General features: G+C 44.1%; 1 long non-coding RNA gene across 1 annotated transcript in view; it reads right to left on the bottom strand.

Annotated features, from left to right (window-relative positions):
- Window positions 1-14430, bottom strand: part of LOC149862952 (uncharacterized) — a 60111-nt gene extending 45681 nt beyond the window's left edge. Inside the window, exon 1 of the long non-coding RNA XR_016443295.1 lies at window positions 14327-14430. This is a non-coding gene — a long non-coding RNA (uncharacterized LOC149862952). The remainder of the gene's footprint in view (window positions 1-14326) is intronic.
- Between the last annotated feature and the right edge of the window lie 326 nt (window positions 14431-14756).

The following is a 14756-nucleotide window of genomic DNA, read 5'->3' on the forward strand; positions in this document are numbered from 1 at the left end:
AAACGAGTTACCATTACCTCGAATGACTGGGGCCCCATGCTTTGTATGGTAAGGGTCCTCCTGGGGACTATTTCCATGGGTGAAATGAGGTTGGCATTGATTAATGACACACTGACCCCTGAGTCCAGTTCCCTGACAAGGGTTCTCCCTTTTCCCATTATCTCATTCTGATGGGTGGCTGCCACCTCCTCTGGGTTTGTAATCCTGTAGCAACAGGTCCACCCCCCAGAGTGGTTCAGGTCCCACCCTGCATTGCTTACAGCTGTTGCATGGCTGATTGGCTTGGATTTGTTGCTTATCTTTGGGCAGTTAGGCCTGATGTGGCCAGACTCCCTACAGTTATAGCAACTCATCTTTTCCGAATTGGGTGGTTTGTCCGAATCTCGGGCCACTTTGAACTCTGCAGGAGGTGGCCCCCTTTCCCATTTTGGGCCTGGTCCTTCCCTCCCCACTTTGTGAAACCCTTTCTGTTCTTTCCCAAACTAGGGAGGTTTTTGGTTCAGCCCCTGTCTATTTAACAACAGCTGGTCCACAATTTTTGTAGCTTGCCAGATTGTCTTAGGGCCCCTACCCTTGACAAGGGTTTTAGTCCCCCTCAGGCATTTGCAATAGAATTGTTCCAGTACAATAAGTGTGTCCACCTCCTCCACAGTGGAAGCTTCGTCTTCCTTCTTCCATTTCTAGTATAAGTCCCATAGCTGGGCCCCAAATTTGTTCATGGTCTTTTCCTGCTGGGGTTTTTTTCTCGGAATTTTTCTCAGAAGTAATCTGGACCTAGCTTAAACCTTATAAACACCATCTCTCTAAAGGCATCATAGTTATCCACCAACTCTGAGGGCAGGCTGTTCAGGACAACGCACATGTTGCCCTCAATCATAGTCACCATATGTTTCAAGAACTCTTCTTTTTCCAGCTTCCATCAGCAGGCTTGGTTTTTGAAGTTGCTTAGGAACACTTCTGGATCATCCCTGTCTTTGTAGAGAAAGAAGACTGGGGTGTTCAGTCTAGCGGGGTGCAGCAGATACCGGCTGAGTGCCTGTGGCTCCAGCATTTGTCTGCATCTTCAGTACTGAGAGATCGTGTTTGCACTTGAGCCTGGCCTCTTCAACTTCATGCTCATGCTGGCACGGGGCCTCCTTGCACTGGACCTCCTTCTCCACCTTCACCATCCAATTCAGCTCTAGTTCCTGCCTGAGCTTGCACTCCTCAGCTTCTAGCCACAGTGGGTATTTCTGGAAGTCCCACTCAAAGGATGGCCCCTCAGGGCCCTCATTGGCTGCTGGTTGGAGGTGCATGGGAGATCTTGAGGCCTGGTCATTATCACACAAGATCTTAATTGGGTCTTCTATCTGCCACAGCAGATATGGCAAGACTACCATCATTATGAAGACTGCTGTATAGAATCTCCCTCATCACAGGATAATAGAAAAGTAGGGCTTGAAGGAACCTCATTAGGTCATCATGGGGCTATGCAGGAGAAGGTCTTTGGATATATCCCACAGGGGAGCTGCTCCCAGGCACTTTAAAGGTGCTGCCTACAACCCTACTTTGGGGCTGTGGGAGCAGGGTTCTCAAGTGCCACGTCTCAAAGCCGGGGGAAATACTCCCCTACAGGGCACATAAATGCTGGTACCCAGAGCCCTCCAGAGCAGGGGGGAGGAAGAGGTCTGTGGAAAGAAGCTGGGTTTTCCAAGCACCTAAGGATGACGGGGAGGGGAGGGTTGTTCTGTGACTCAGGCTGCAGCAGTAGGGAAGAGGAGGTAGGACTTGGATACACTGGAATGCCAGCTGTAATCAACTGAGGTTGTATGCAAGTGTTCACTCAAAAACTTCAACCTTGTCCAACGTGGTGATTTCTACCGTGTTGGGCATTTTTTTAAATGGCTGAAGTGCTATGACTGCTTTTCACAGAGCATTTCAAATAATGAAACTGTGATTTCATTAACTGAAATGCAACTGTTGTACATACCCCTATTCCAGCATGATTATCCTTGAATAAACTATACCAGCCAAATATCTGTCTAACCTTCAGGGATGGAAATTCCACAATGTCTCTAGATAGCCTGTTCCAATATTTGGCCACCCTCATAATCAAAAAGTTCTTCCTAATCTCCAACCTAAATTTCCTGTGCTGCAGTTTTAGGCCATTGGTCCTAATCCTGTCACCTGCAGCCACAGAGAAAAAGTTATCTCCATGCTCTCTATAATCAGGCTTCACATATTTTGAGCCCCCCATTCTTAATCTTCTCTTCTCCAAACTAACCAGCCCTAGTTCTTTCAGCCTCTTCTCACAGGTCATACTTCCCAGGCCTCTAATAATTTTTGGACATTCTTCACTGAACTTTTACCAATTTGTCTACATCTTTCTTGAAGTATGGGGCTCAAAACTAGACACAGTTCTTCAGTTCTGAGACACCAGTGCTAGATAGACTTCTCTTGATTTACAAAAGACACTCCTGTTAATACACTCCAGTATGTTGTGCTGTGTTGTTTTGTTTTGTGGGGATGGGAGTTGGCAACAAAAGCACATTGTTGGCTTATATTCAGCATATGGTCCACTGTCAGTCACTGGTCCTTCTCTGCAGTACATTCATGCCTAGTCTATTCTTCATTTGTGCACGTAGTTATTCCATGCCAAGTGCAGGACTTTGCACTTGTTCTTACTGGATTTCATCTCATTCATTTCAGACAGTTTATCCAGCTAATATATTCCAATCACATGGCCATGAAAGGATTACCAAAAAAATGGGGGAAATGGGCCTTTGGAAGAAATACCTTTGAGAATTTACTGGGGTTTCCAAATGGAGTTCTGAGGTTTCATTCTCTACAGATAAATCAAACTTGCTTAACATGTGGCTTTCTGGATTTATTTTGCTGAGGTTCCAATGATGGCTAGAAGTAATGGTTTCAGCAGGAGATAATGGGCTTTATGACTTTTCCCAAATTATTCCCCTTTTTAGTGGCCATCATCTTGTCAGGGGACATCTGGAATGATAAGATGCTGATATTTTAGACTGAAAACTGGGCTGTCATTCACACTGTCAGTCAGCAAACATCTAGGTTGCCAAGGGTTACAAAGCTAGTTTGTACCAGGCCAGAGGCAGATAGACAGCTCATATTGATGGTAGAGTTCCTGTGGTACCTTTGTGTATGACAGTTTTAGGGCTTGTATGGCAGTCCATCACCCAGGACACCATGTGTGGCTACCAGGTCAGTTTTAATAAGTTTACCTGCTTTAGAAGACTGCAGAACAGCATTTGGCCCATGCTCCAGGAACATGTTCTATTATTTTTTGTCCATTTTTTAAAATAACAGTTTGCTTTTTCCAGTGACTTATCAATTAATGGAGATATTTTTTTTTCTGTGTTTAAGAGACCTACTAACCTGCCCTCAGTGAAAAATCAGTGTTCAGATTAAGAAAGGGGAGATCAAAAATGAAGCACCTATTCAGAATGAACCTCAGTCTCCTTCCCACACACATTTGAGACCAGCCTGAGCCATAGCTTTTAGGGTTAGTGAGCTAGTATGAGTTTAAAGTGTAGGTATGCATTTAGCAGCAGTTTCACTGTTCTCCAATCTAACCACCACTTGATGAAGAGCCAAGACTCCTGAATTCTCTCTCAGTTCTCTCACTGACTTTGCCTGTGAGACCTTAGACAACCTATGTAGGTCAGTACCAGAGGGCTGTCATGATGCCCCCTAGTGGCCACCTTGATCCTATCTGGCTCTCACTCCCCCCGGGGTCTCTATTTCCACACCTGCCATGACTTGATATTAAAAGGTAATAAGGGTTACTCCGCCTGTAGCTACTCTATTACTGTATTGGCTCCCACCTGGCCTTTTTGTCCCAGGCTCTGGATAGCCTGTGGCTGCCCGCACTGCCCCTCAGCGCCCTAGCCCTCTCAGCCTCAAGCTACCTGTGTTGCCCCCTCAGGGCTCAGGTTCTGGCCTGTTTGGCCTCATCCTGCCTAAGCCTTGTGCCTCTGCCCCTCACAGGGCTCAAAACCCCCTGTGGCCTCCTTTCTTCTTGTGGCCACACCCAGTCTGCTGCTCATCTAATATTTAAAGAGAAGGAAAAATCCCACCTGAAAGTTCTTCCCCTGCTTCGTGGTGATGAACCCAGTCTGTACTCTGGGCTTCTCCCCATGGGTCTGCTGCTTAAACCACTCACAATCAAAAAAGAGGAAAACAACAACAAAACTCACTCCCCTTCTGGGGCTCACGGTGTTTATTCAGGCCTTCTCTCCCTATGGTAAGGACTTCTCCATGATCAGGACTCCACTGACTCTCCAGCCTGAGGGCAAGCCTATTTACACCCCTAAGCCCTGCCCTGTCCTGACAGCCTGGCTGATTACCTGGCCTGAGCACAGGGACTGCTCATTAGTCCCAGTTCTGCCAGCTGCCTGCCAGCTTCCCTGGCCAAAGTAAACCCTTCCATTCAAGGGCCTTTGCCAATTCTCTGGCTTTGTAGCCCTCCTCTAGTAATAGAGCAAGGATTCACTGTTACAAGGTCCCAAAATGATCTCTACTTCAAATGCTTCAGTTTTGGGGTTCCTAACTTTAGATTTTCCAAACTTGCAACTCCTATGGATTTTGATGGAATTGTGACTATCCAGCATCCCTGATCATCAGGATATACAGCTCTAACTTGGACAACAAAAACTGAGGCTTCAAAATTAAACAGTTTTTCTGAATTTGGACCTTAATATCTCTGTGCTTCAGCTTAACTGTTTGTTCTTTGGCTGTCTATATTGATAATTCATACATATGCAAAATCAGCATTCAAATATGAAATATTTTACTGTTAGATAATTGTGATTGGTCAGATAATTAAATAACTGTTTGTTTTTATTCCTTGTTTGGATAAATTGTACAAGCATTCAAGGTGCAGATTGTTTCACATACTACATAAATACTCAGTCTCCACAAATGCTCATAGTACACTAGTGAGGTCTGCTTTCTGTCAGCAATTATGCAAATATGTTTGCAAGCAAGCTAAGATGAAGCATGGCCAAAGCAAATCCATTTAAAAATTTAAACAAATTTCACTAAACACTGACAATGTTTATGCAGCTTCAGTTAGTCAAAGGAACACCTAAAATGCAGAGCTCAATGTTTTTGGTCAGCACACCAGATGGGAAGTGCCCAATACCACTATGGGCCTTCAGATCCCATAGGGCCCCACCCAGCTGAGCAGGAGGGGAGGGGAGCAGCTCAGCCCCAATCCAGCCATACCACGGAAGAGGGCTCAGGCTGCCCCCAACCTGGCCCCACAGTAGGGAGAAATCATGACCTAGCCTTGATCCAGTGCTGCAGGAGAAGGGGGCATGGCTTGGCCCCATAGGGGAAAGTGGACATCATGGCCTGACCCCAAACAGCCCCACAGGGGACAGGTGTGGCCTGGTCCCATAGGAAGAATGGGGACATGGCCCAACCCCAACCTGGCTGGGCAGAGGAAATGAGATGTGATGTGATCTGGCCCTGTGGGGAGAAGGCAGTGCAGCCTGTCCCTAACCCAGCAGCCTGGAGGGAAGGGAACATGGCCTGGCTATGTTAAGGAACAGTATACATCCTCTATAATCAAGATGGGATCAGAGGAGGGCCAAACTGAGGTACTGTGGGTCAGGATACAAGGGGGTCGGGGGGGAAAGGGACTTGGTAATGGAGGTCTATTATAGACCACTACACCAGGAGGATGAGATAGACCTGGAATTCTCCAGACAGCTCTCAGAGGCTGTACAGTCAAGAGATATGGTTGTCATGGGTGACCTAAACTACCCTGACATCTGCTGGGAAAAGCAGTCAGCCAAATCTAACCATTCACGTAGGTTCTTAACATGTATACAAGACCTCCATGTAACGCAGGAGGTATATGATCCCACTAAGGGAATTATCTTGCTGGACTTGGTGCTAGCTACAGAGGATGACCTAGTGGGGAATCTGCAGGTACAAGGTAACCTAGGGGACAGTGACCATCGATTGAATGAATTCACTATCCGGCGAAGGGTAGGTAAACTAGCAGGGCTGAAGTGCTAGACTTCAGAAAGGCTAACTTCAGTGTGCTCAAAAGATTACTTAGTGAGGTGTTAAAGCTCAAGAGCATTGGCAAAATGGGGGTCCAGGAAGGGTGGTCATTCCTCAAGGGAGTGATCCTATGGGCGCAGAAGGAGACAATCCCATTGCTCATAAAAGTGGGCAAAGGGGGCAAGAAGCCCTCTTGGTTGAACAGGGAAGTCCAGGAAAGTCTAAGGGAAAAGGAAGAGGTATACAGGCTGTGGAAACAGAGGGCAGCTACCAAGGAGGAGTATACCTCCCTGGCTCGCACTTGCAGGGAATCAGTTAGGAAGATCAAACCAGGATTGGAATTTAGGCTGGCAACAAAAATTAAGGACAACAAAAAGTCCTTCTTCAGGTATATAGGGAGCAAAAGGGAGGAGCAGGGTAGCACAGGACCCCTACAGGACAAACTAGGGCAACTGGTGACAGAGAGGGGGGACAAAGCTGAGCTCTTCAATGAGTTCTTTGCATCTGTATTCCGAGACACAGACCAAGATAAACTTCCCAATTGGATCATAGATAGTCACAGGAGGGATACCAGCCCACCAACTGTTAATGCAGACTTAGTGAAGGGGCACTTGGAGGGGCTGGATGTGTTCAAATCAGCAGGCCCGGATGAACTTCATCCAAGGGTGCTGAACGAATTGGCCAGTGTCATAGCAGAGCCCCTGGCATGAATATTTGAGCATTCATGGCTCTCTGGTCAGGTCTCAGGGGACTGGAAAAGGTTCAATGTGGTCCTTGTTTTCAAGAAGGGGCGGAGGGAGGAACCAGGAAACTATAGGCCAGTTAGTCTCACCTCTATCCTTGGGAAAACTCTGGAAAAAATCATTAAGGATCACATTTGTGGGAGCCCAGCAGGAGAAATAATGCTGAAAGGAAATCAGCATGGATTCATTACAGGTAGATCCTGCCTGACTAACCTTGTTTCTTTTTATGACCAGGTCACAAAATGCTTAGACACAGGAGTCAAGATAGATGTCATCTACCTAGACTTTAAGAAGGCCTTCCACATGGTATCTCATTCTGTTCTCATAAATAAACTGACAGGTTGTGATGTAGATGATTACACAGTCAGGTGGGTGGCAAATGTGGGAAGTAGAGTCCCGCAAGTCTCGGTCCTTGGACCGGTGCTATTCAATGTCTTCATCAGCTACTTGGACAAGGGCATGGAGAACACCCTGTCCAAGTTCTCAGATGATACCAAATTATGGGGCAAAGTTAACACACCAGAAGGTAGGAAATGGATCCAGGCAGATCTGGACAGGTTGCAAATATGAGCAGAATGAAATAGGATGCAGTTCAACGAGGACAAATGCAAAGTGCTGCACCTGGGTAAAAAGAACCACCAACACACTTACAGGCTGGGAGATGACCTTCTTAGTAGCACAGCAGTGGAGAGGGATCTTGGACTCATAGCTGACTCCAAGATGAACATGAGGCATCAATGTGATGAAGTGATCAACAAGGTTAACCACACTTTACCATTAGCAGATGGATGATGAACAGGTCCAGGGAGGTGATGCTTCCCCTCTATGCAGCACTGGTCAGGCCTTAGTTGGAGTACTGTATCCAGTTTTGGGTGCTGCACTTCAAGAGGGAGGCAAAGAAGCTTGAGAAGGTTCAGAGGAGGGTCACTCGTATGGTCAGAGGCCTGCAGGCAAGGCACTATGAGGAGAGACTGAGGGACCTAGATCTCTTCAGCCTTCACAAGAGAAGGCTGAGAGGTGATCTTGTGGCTGCCTATATCATCAGGGGAGAGCAGCAGGGAATAGGAGATGCTCTATTTACTAGGGCACCCCCTAGAGTAACTAGGAACAATGGCCACAAATAAATGGAGAGCAGATTTAGGTTGGACATTAGAAATAACTTATTCACAGTAAGGGTTGCCAGAATTTCGAATGGGCTTCCAAAGAAGATGGTGCTCTCCCCTGCCTCGAGGGTCTTCAAGAGGAGACTGGACAAGCACCTAGCTGGGGTCATCTGACCCCAGCGCTCTTTTCTGCCCAGGGCAGGGAGCCGGACTCGATGACCTACTGAGGTCCTTTCCAACCCTAACATCTATGAATCTATAAATCTATGATCTGGCTATTCAGGGGACCTTGCAATACTGTCACTGCTCCCCGCGACCAAATTTCCCAACCCATGAGGAGCCCTGCAGGCCAGATTTAGCCCACGGCCTGGAAGTTGAGTTGAACATTTCCTCTAATGTTGTGTTGCTATAAAAACATATACTATTGGTATACATTACAAAGGATTCAAGACCTGTACACCTTATGCACTTTAAAAGACTGTTTAAATAGCCAGAGTAGTGATTCTGTTGATAGTACACTGCAGACCCCCACTCCCCAACCTCCATCCCATCCATAGATTCATAGATGCTAGGGTCGGAAGGGACCTCAATAGATCATCGAGTCCGACCCCCTGCATAAGCAGGAAAGAGTGCTGGGCCTACATTACCCCAGCTAGATACACATCCAACCTTCTCTTGAATACCCCCAGGGTAGGGGAGAGCACCACCTCCCTTGGGAGCCTGTTCCAGACCTTGGCCACTCGAACTGTGAAGAAGTTCCTCCTAATATCCAATCTAAATCTGCTCTCCTCTAGCTTGTGGCCATTATTTCTTGTAACCCCCGGGGGCGCCTTGGTGAATAAATACTCACCAATTCCCTTCTGTGCCCCCCTGACGAACTTATAGGCAGCCACCAGGTCGCCTCTCAACCTTCTCTTGCGGAGGCTGAAAAGGTCCAGTTTCTCTAATCTCTCCTCGTAGGGCTTGGCCTGCAGGCCCTTAACCATACGAGTGGCCCTTCTCTGGACCCTCTCCAGGTTATCCGCATCCTTCTTGAAGTGCGGCGCCCAGAATTGCACGCAGTACTCCAGCTGCGGTCTGACCAGCGCCCGATAGAGGGGAAGTATCACCTCCTTGGACCTATTTGTCATGCATCTGCTGATGCACGATAAAGTGCCATTGGCTTTTCTGATGGTTTCGTCACACTGCCGACTCATGTTCATCTTGGAGTCCACTAGGACTCCAAGATCCCTTTCCACTTCCATGCCACCCAGCAGGTCATTTCCTAGGCTGTAGGTGTGCTGGACATTTTTCCTCCCTAGATGCAGCACTTTGCATTTCTCCTTGTTGAACTGCATTCTGTTGTTTTCTGCCCACTTGTCTAACCTGTCCAGGTCTGCTTGCAGCTGTTCCCTGCCCTCCGGCGTGTCCACTTCGCCCCATAGCTTAGTGTCATCTGCAAACTTGGACAGAGTACATTTCACCCCCTCGTCCAAGTCACTGATGAAGACATTAAAGAGTATCGGTCCAAGCACCGAGCCCTGCGGGACCCCACTGCCCACACTCTTCCAGGTCGAAACCGACCCATCCACCACAACTCTCTGGCTGCGACCCTCCAGCCAATTCTCCACCCACCGGACTGTGCAGTCATCCAAGTCACAGCCCCTTAACTTGTTCACCAGTATGGGGTGGGATACCGTATCAAAGGCCTTCCTGAAGTCCAAGTATACGACATCCACCCCTCCTCCTGCGTTGAGGCGTTTTGTGACCTGGTCATAAAAAGAGACTAGATTGGTCAGGCACGATCTACCTGCCACGAACCCGTGCTGGTTTCTCCTCAGTATAATTTGTCCTGCCGGGCTCTCACAAATGTGAGCCTTGATGATTTTCTCAAAGATTTTGCCAAGGATGGAGGTGAGACTGACTGGCCTATAGTTACCCGGGTCCTCCTTCCTCCCCTTCTTGAAAATGGGAACCACATTGGCCCTTTTCCAGTCCTCCGGGACTTGACCCGTGCGCCACGAGCGTTCAAATATTCCCGCCAGTGGCTCTGCAATGATGTCGGCCAGTGCCTTCAGTACCCTCGGATGGAGCTCATCCGGGCCTGCCGACTTGAAGGCATCCAGTTCTTCCAAGTGACCCTGCACCACCTCAGGGTCCACGCATGGAAGTCTGGTGCCTTGCTGCTGCCTCCCTACACTCCCAGTGAGAGACTTGTCATGCCTCTCGCTTAGGAACACTGAGGCGAAGAACTCGTTGAGGAGTTCAGCCTTGTCCCCAAGTGCAAAAGTGCGCTTACAGTTGCAGAGAAGTTGAAATGGACACTGAAGAAGCAAGCAGTTAAGAGTAGGCCCAGAAACAAAAACAAAGGCAATAGAAGAAACACAGCCTTGAGAAGGTTTGATTGAGCTGTTCTTCAGCCTGTTAAGCAACACCCTTCTAAACAACTATATGAAAATAAATACATTTTGATAATGTTTAATGAAATATTTAATTAGCAAGCTCTAATATATTTTGAAGAGTGGTATATCACACAAGTGATTTTAAAGAAGAAATTAAAATACTCAGTGATTAATATTTTTAAAGAACTTTTGCATCCATAGATAAATGTTGCTATTCAACACAAAAATTGACAAATTTGATAAGGACCCAGAGCTACATGTGATAAGGAGCCAGACTAAAGATTTTTTTCAGACTGAAAAGCTCTTGTTCTGTTACTAATATTAGAGCTACAGAGATCTATTGGACAAAAAAGCACCTCCTAATTTGAGCTCTTAAGCTCCATAGTTGCAGCTATTTACCTGGTTGGTTCACTCTTCACAAAATGTATCTATTAAGTTCAGGGTATAAAGCCAAAAAATAACAGTCACTCTACTGAGCATGATTGAACAAACTGCTGTACTGGTATGTGTTTGATAAGAGGCAGGGGAGGTAAAGGAAAGAAAACTTTTGGCACAAGACAGGAGTTTACATATTTCATTTAGAACAACTGAAGAAACTGTCGTTGATTTAACTAAGAATAATTTATTGTAGTAGGAACTATGAGGGGTAACAGGTTTTCAGGATTTCCTCCAAAGGTCAAGTTTTGCTTTTCAATATATAGACACAATACCAGTTTGTGTCAAAAGGGGTGGGTGCCCCTATTGGAGAGTACACTTTGGCCCTTTTCTTGTTCACTGACTTTACATAAATATTTGCTAGTTTGAAAAGGCTAAATTAAACTGGGCAGCATTTTATGTGTGTTTGATGTCTGCTAAATGAGGTGAGCTTCCAACTTATCACATTTACTCAAGCTCACTCAACTCTGGTAAAAATTAAAATGTTCCAGTTAATTTAACAAGATAATTTAAGTCTCTCAAATTTTCCTTGCTCAACATTTTTCACTGTTTGGAAGTGCCAAATACACACTGCTGTGTATTTCTCTAGGCAGCCCTGGCTATTTAATAGCTGTAGGACAAACTTGGTCCATGATCCCATGCATAACTCTCTGGGGAGGCTCACTAGAGTCAGTAAGAGGCTATGCTGGAGTAGGAGTAAGGCCCTGAAGGATAGGTCTGTTGGAAGTTGGGACCTCAGTTTGTAATTTATAAATAAAAGTATCAAAAAGATGTCTAGAGAGCACTTAGGAATGACCCAGCCTGAATACAGATGCAATGCTGATATAAAATGAAAACTTGCTGTGTCAGATAGAAAAAAAGTTTTTGCATATAGAAAAAAAGTTTTTGCACGTTCCTCTGAAAGCCCAAACAGACAAATATCAGTACATGGAACATTTCTTTCCAGCTGCTACCTGAAAAACAGAGAAACAGTTTTGAAGATTTGAAACTCTCCACTGCTCCTCCAACACTTTCTCACATAAACCCAAAGAAATAACCTACAAAAAATAAGTACTAGTGGTCCTTACTTTATGAATAGATCCACTGAAGTCAATACCTGTCTTGAGAAGTCAGTGAACGAAGATTCAATATTGGCCTTGACTAGATCCTAAAAGTTTATGCAGAAGGACCTGTAATACCCAATAGTCATGAATGACTTAATTAAACAGTATTCCTGAACATACCATATAAAAATGACCTGGGATAACCTGTTTAAGAGATCCATTAATCCTTCATAATTGTGATCAGCAAGGTCTATTATGTTCCTGTGCTGAGGCGTGTGCCCAGCTCAAGCTTTTCTCATATCTGTGAGGATACAAGAGTAAGATGCTTGTGTCTTAATCCAGTTTTCTGTCAACTGAACTGTATGTTTTTTACTGATGGCAGGCTAATGGGTCTGGTAAACACAAGGTTTTGGGGAGGCGGGACCATTGCACCAATAAGGGGTATTTCTTTTAATTTATTTCTATTCTTTTCATTATTTCATAGATCTCTACTATATCCTCCCTCAGTTCCCTTCTCTTTAAGTTGAAAAGTTCTGGCCTATCTAGTCTCATAAAGAAGCCTCTCCATAGCCCTGATTCTTGTTCTTCTCTGTATCTTTTCTAGTTCTACTATACCCTTTGGAGGTAGGGAATCAGAACTGCTAACAGTATTCAAGGTGAGGGCATTTATACAAGGGTATAATGCTATTTTCCATTTTGTTTTCAATTTCTTTCTTAATAACTTCTACTATCCTGTTTGCTTTTTGACTCTGAACACTGAGCTGATGATTTCAGAGAATTAGCCACAATGATTTGAAGATCTTTTTCCTTTTCTTTAGTAATATAAGCTAATGTAGGAATCCATCATCATGTATGGGCACCTCAGCTTCTTCCTTCCCACATGCATTACTTTGCACTTACCTACACTGAATTTCACCTGTCATTTTGTTTCCCCTCCATTCAGTTTTACAAGATCCTTCTATAGTTCTTCACAATCTACTTTTACCACCCTGAAAAACTTGGTGTTGTTCACAAACTTGGCCACCTTACTATTCACTACCTTCAAAATAATTTATGAAGGCATTAAATGGCACATGCCTCAGCACAGACCCTTGAGCGACCCCGCTACTTATAATATCTCTCCATTGTGAGAACTGACCTTTTACTTCTAGTGATGATGATCTGCCTTCAGAGAGACCTAAACAAGCTAGGTGAATGGACAACATGATGAAGAATTAAATTTATATGAATAAATGCAAAGTAATGTATATTAGAGGGGAGAAATTAAACTATTCCTACACCTTAGAGAGTGCTAAATTAGCTATATCAATTCTGGAGTAAGAACTGTGCATCACTGTAAACACCTCTGTGAGGACCACTGCTCAGTGTGCAGCTGCAGTGAAAAGCAAATAAAATGAGACAGAGAATAATATGGATGACAGTCAAATCAGTTTCTATAAATCACTGATTGACTTCAGCTAGAAAACTGTACATAGTACTGGTCACTCAATCACAAAAAATATTGCAGAACTAAAGCAACTTCAGAGGACAGTAACCAAGAACACAGACAAATACTCATAAGAGAAAGTGAAAAAACTAGGACTCATTAACTTTAGAAAGATGAATACAAGGGACAGAAAAAAATACAAATGCATAAACAGTTTAAAGAAGCTGGAGCAGGAACATTTTTTTCTCTATGTCTCATAGCACAGGAATAAAATTTGGAAGTGGCATATGCAACAACAATAAAATTACATTCTATTTCCCATTTATAATTAAACTGGAATAGAGCTGATTTTTTTTTTTTGGCAGAATAGCTTTCCTTTGGAGAGATGAGCTAGTAAAAATAGAAATATTTCATGTGCACATGCCAGCTTTGAGGACAACCAGAAAAAGTCAACACCCTTTGTTCTGCTTTATAATGCTGAGTGAATTTAATTTTGTTGACATTTTTGTTTCAAAGGAATTTCTGAAATATTGGAATTTCCTTCATTGTGGAAAATCCTACAGAATTTCCTGCAGAACTCATTGCCAATGGTTATTGCTGAAGTTAAGAAGATTTTAAAATCAAGAAGCTTATCAAGGTTCAATAACTGGTTGAATATTTACATGGATATCAAGACTATCCAGAGATCTCATCAGGAATGATAACAAAAATGTAAGAGACCTCATGTTTCAGATTCAAAAAGGAGATTTCTGCCTCTTGCAGCATTTGGCACTGGACACGGTCAGAGATAGCACACTAGATCTGATTTGTTGTGCCCATGCCTATGTTGTTATATTCATCTTCAATAAAATTTGGGTGCTCAGCATGCCCAGAGAGCTTCCTACAAAACAATTACTTTTTTGATGGAGGTTAATGGAAATCAAGATATCAAGTTTTCACCTGTGTTCTAGAAAATAAATGGAAAACACTGAAATATCTCACAGAATTCATGTGAAGAGATGAAAAACTGGTATCAAAAATGTTTGGTAAAATGCTCCCTTTTTGTATCCAAGAACTCAAATCTGGTAACAAAAATGAAACAGAAACTAGAGCCAGAAGAGTAGATAACAGAATAAAATATATTTTCTGTTCTTTTCAGAGGTTGAAAAAAATCTATTGTTCAGACACTTACACTGAAGATGGAAAATGCACACGCATGCATAGAGTTCGTAGACTAAGCATTACTTGCAGCTCTTATAGATGATGAAAAATGCAGAGTAGGCTGATAAGATGACTCCGGGGTTTCTGCTGGATGTTATAGCATGGAGAGGTGGCCTTTCAAACAGGACAGAAAGTCAAATTAGGTCCATGTAACTGTTCAAAATTCATTAGAATGACCTTAGTTAAGCTTTGCTTCCATGCACACTATGGTATATGATAATATTGCCTAGAGCAACAGCAGTAGTGGTAGTTGCATTTTCTAAAATATATCTAGTATTTGAAAGCAGTTCAATTTGTTAAAATTTCTAAAAGGATTATAACCAAATGAACTGGTTTTTCCCTTTTACTTTCTTCAAGCTAGCGTAATAATATTATATAGAGATTTTCATCTTCAAAGACCT

Source organism: Crocodylus siamensis, chromosome 6, assembly GCF_052110815.1.
Source record: "Crocodylus siamensis isolate JL-2025a chromosome 6, ASM5211081v1, whole genome shotgun sequence".
Lineage (NCBI taxonomy): Eukaryota > Metazoa > Chordata > Crocodylia > Crocodylidae > Crocodylus > Crocodylus siamensis.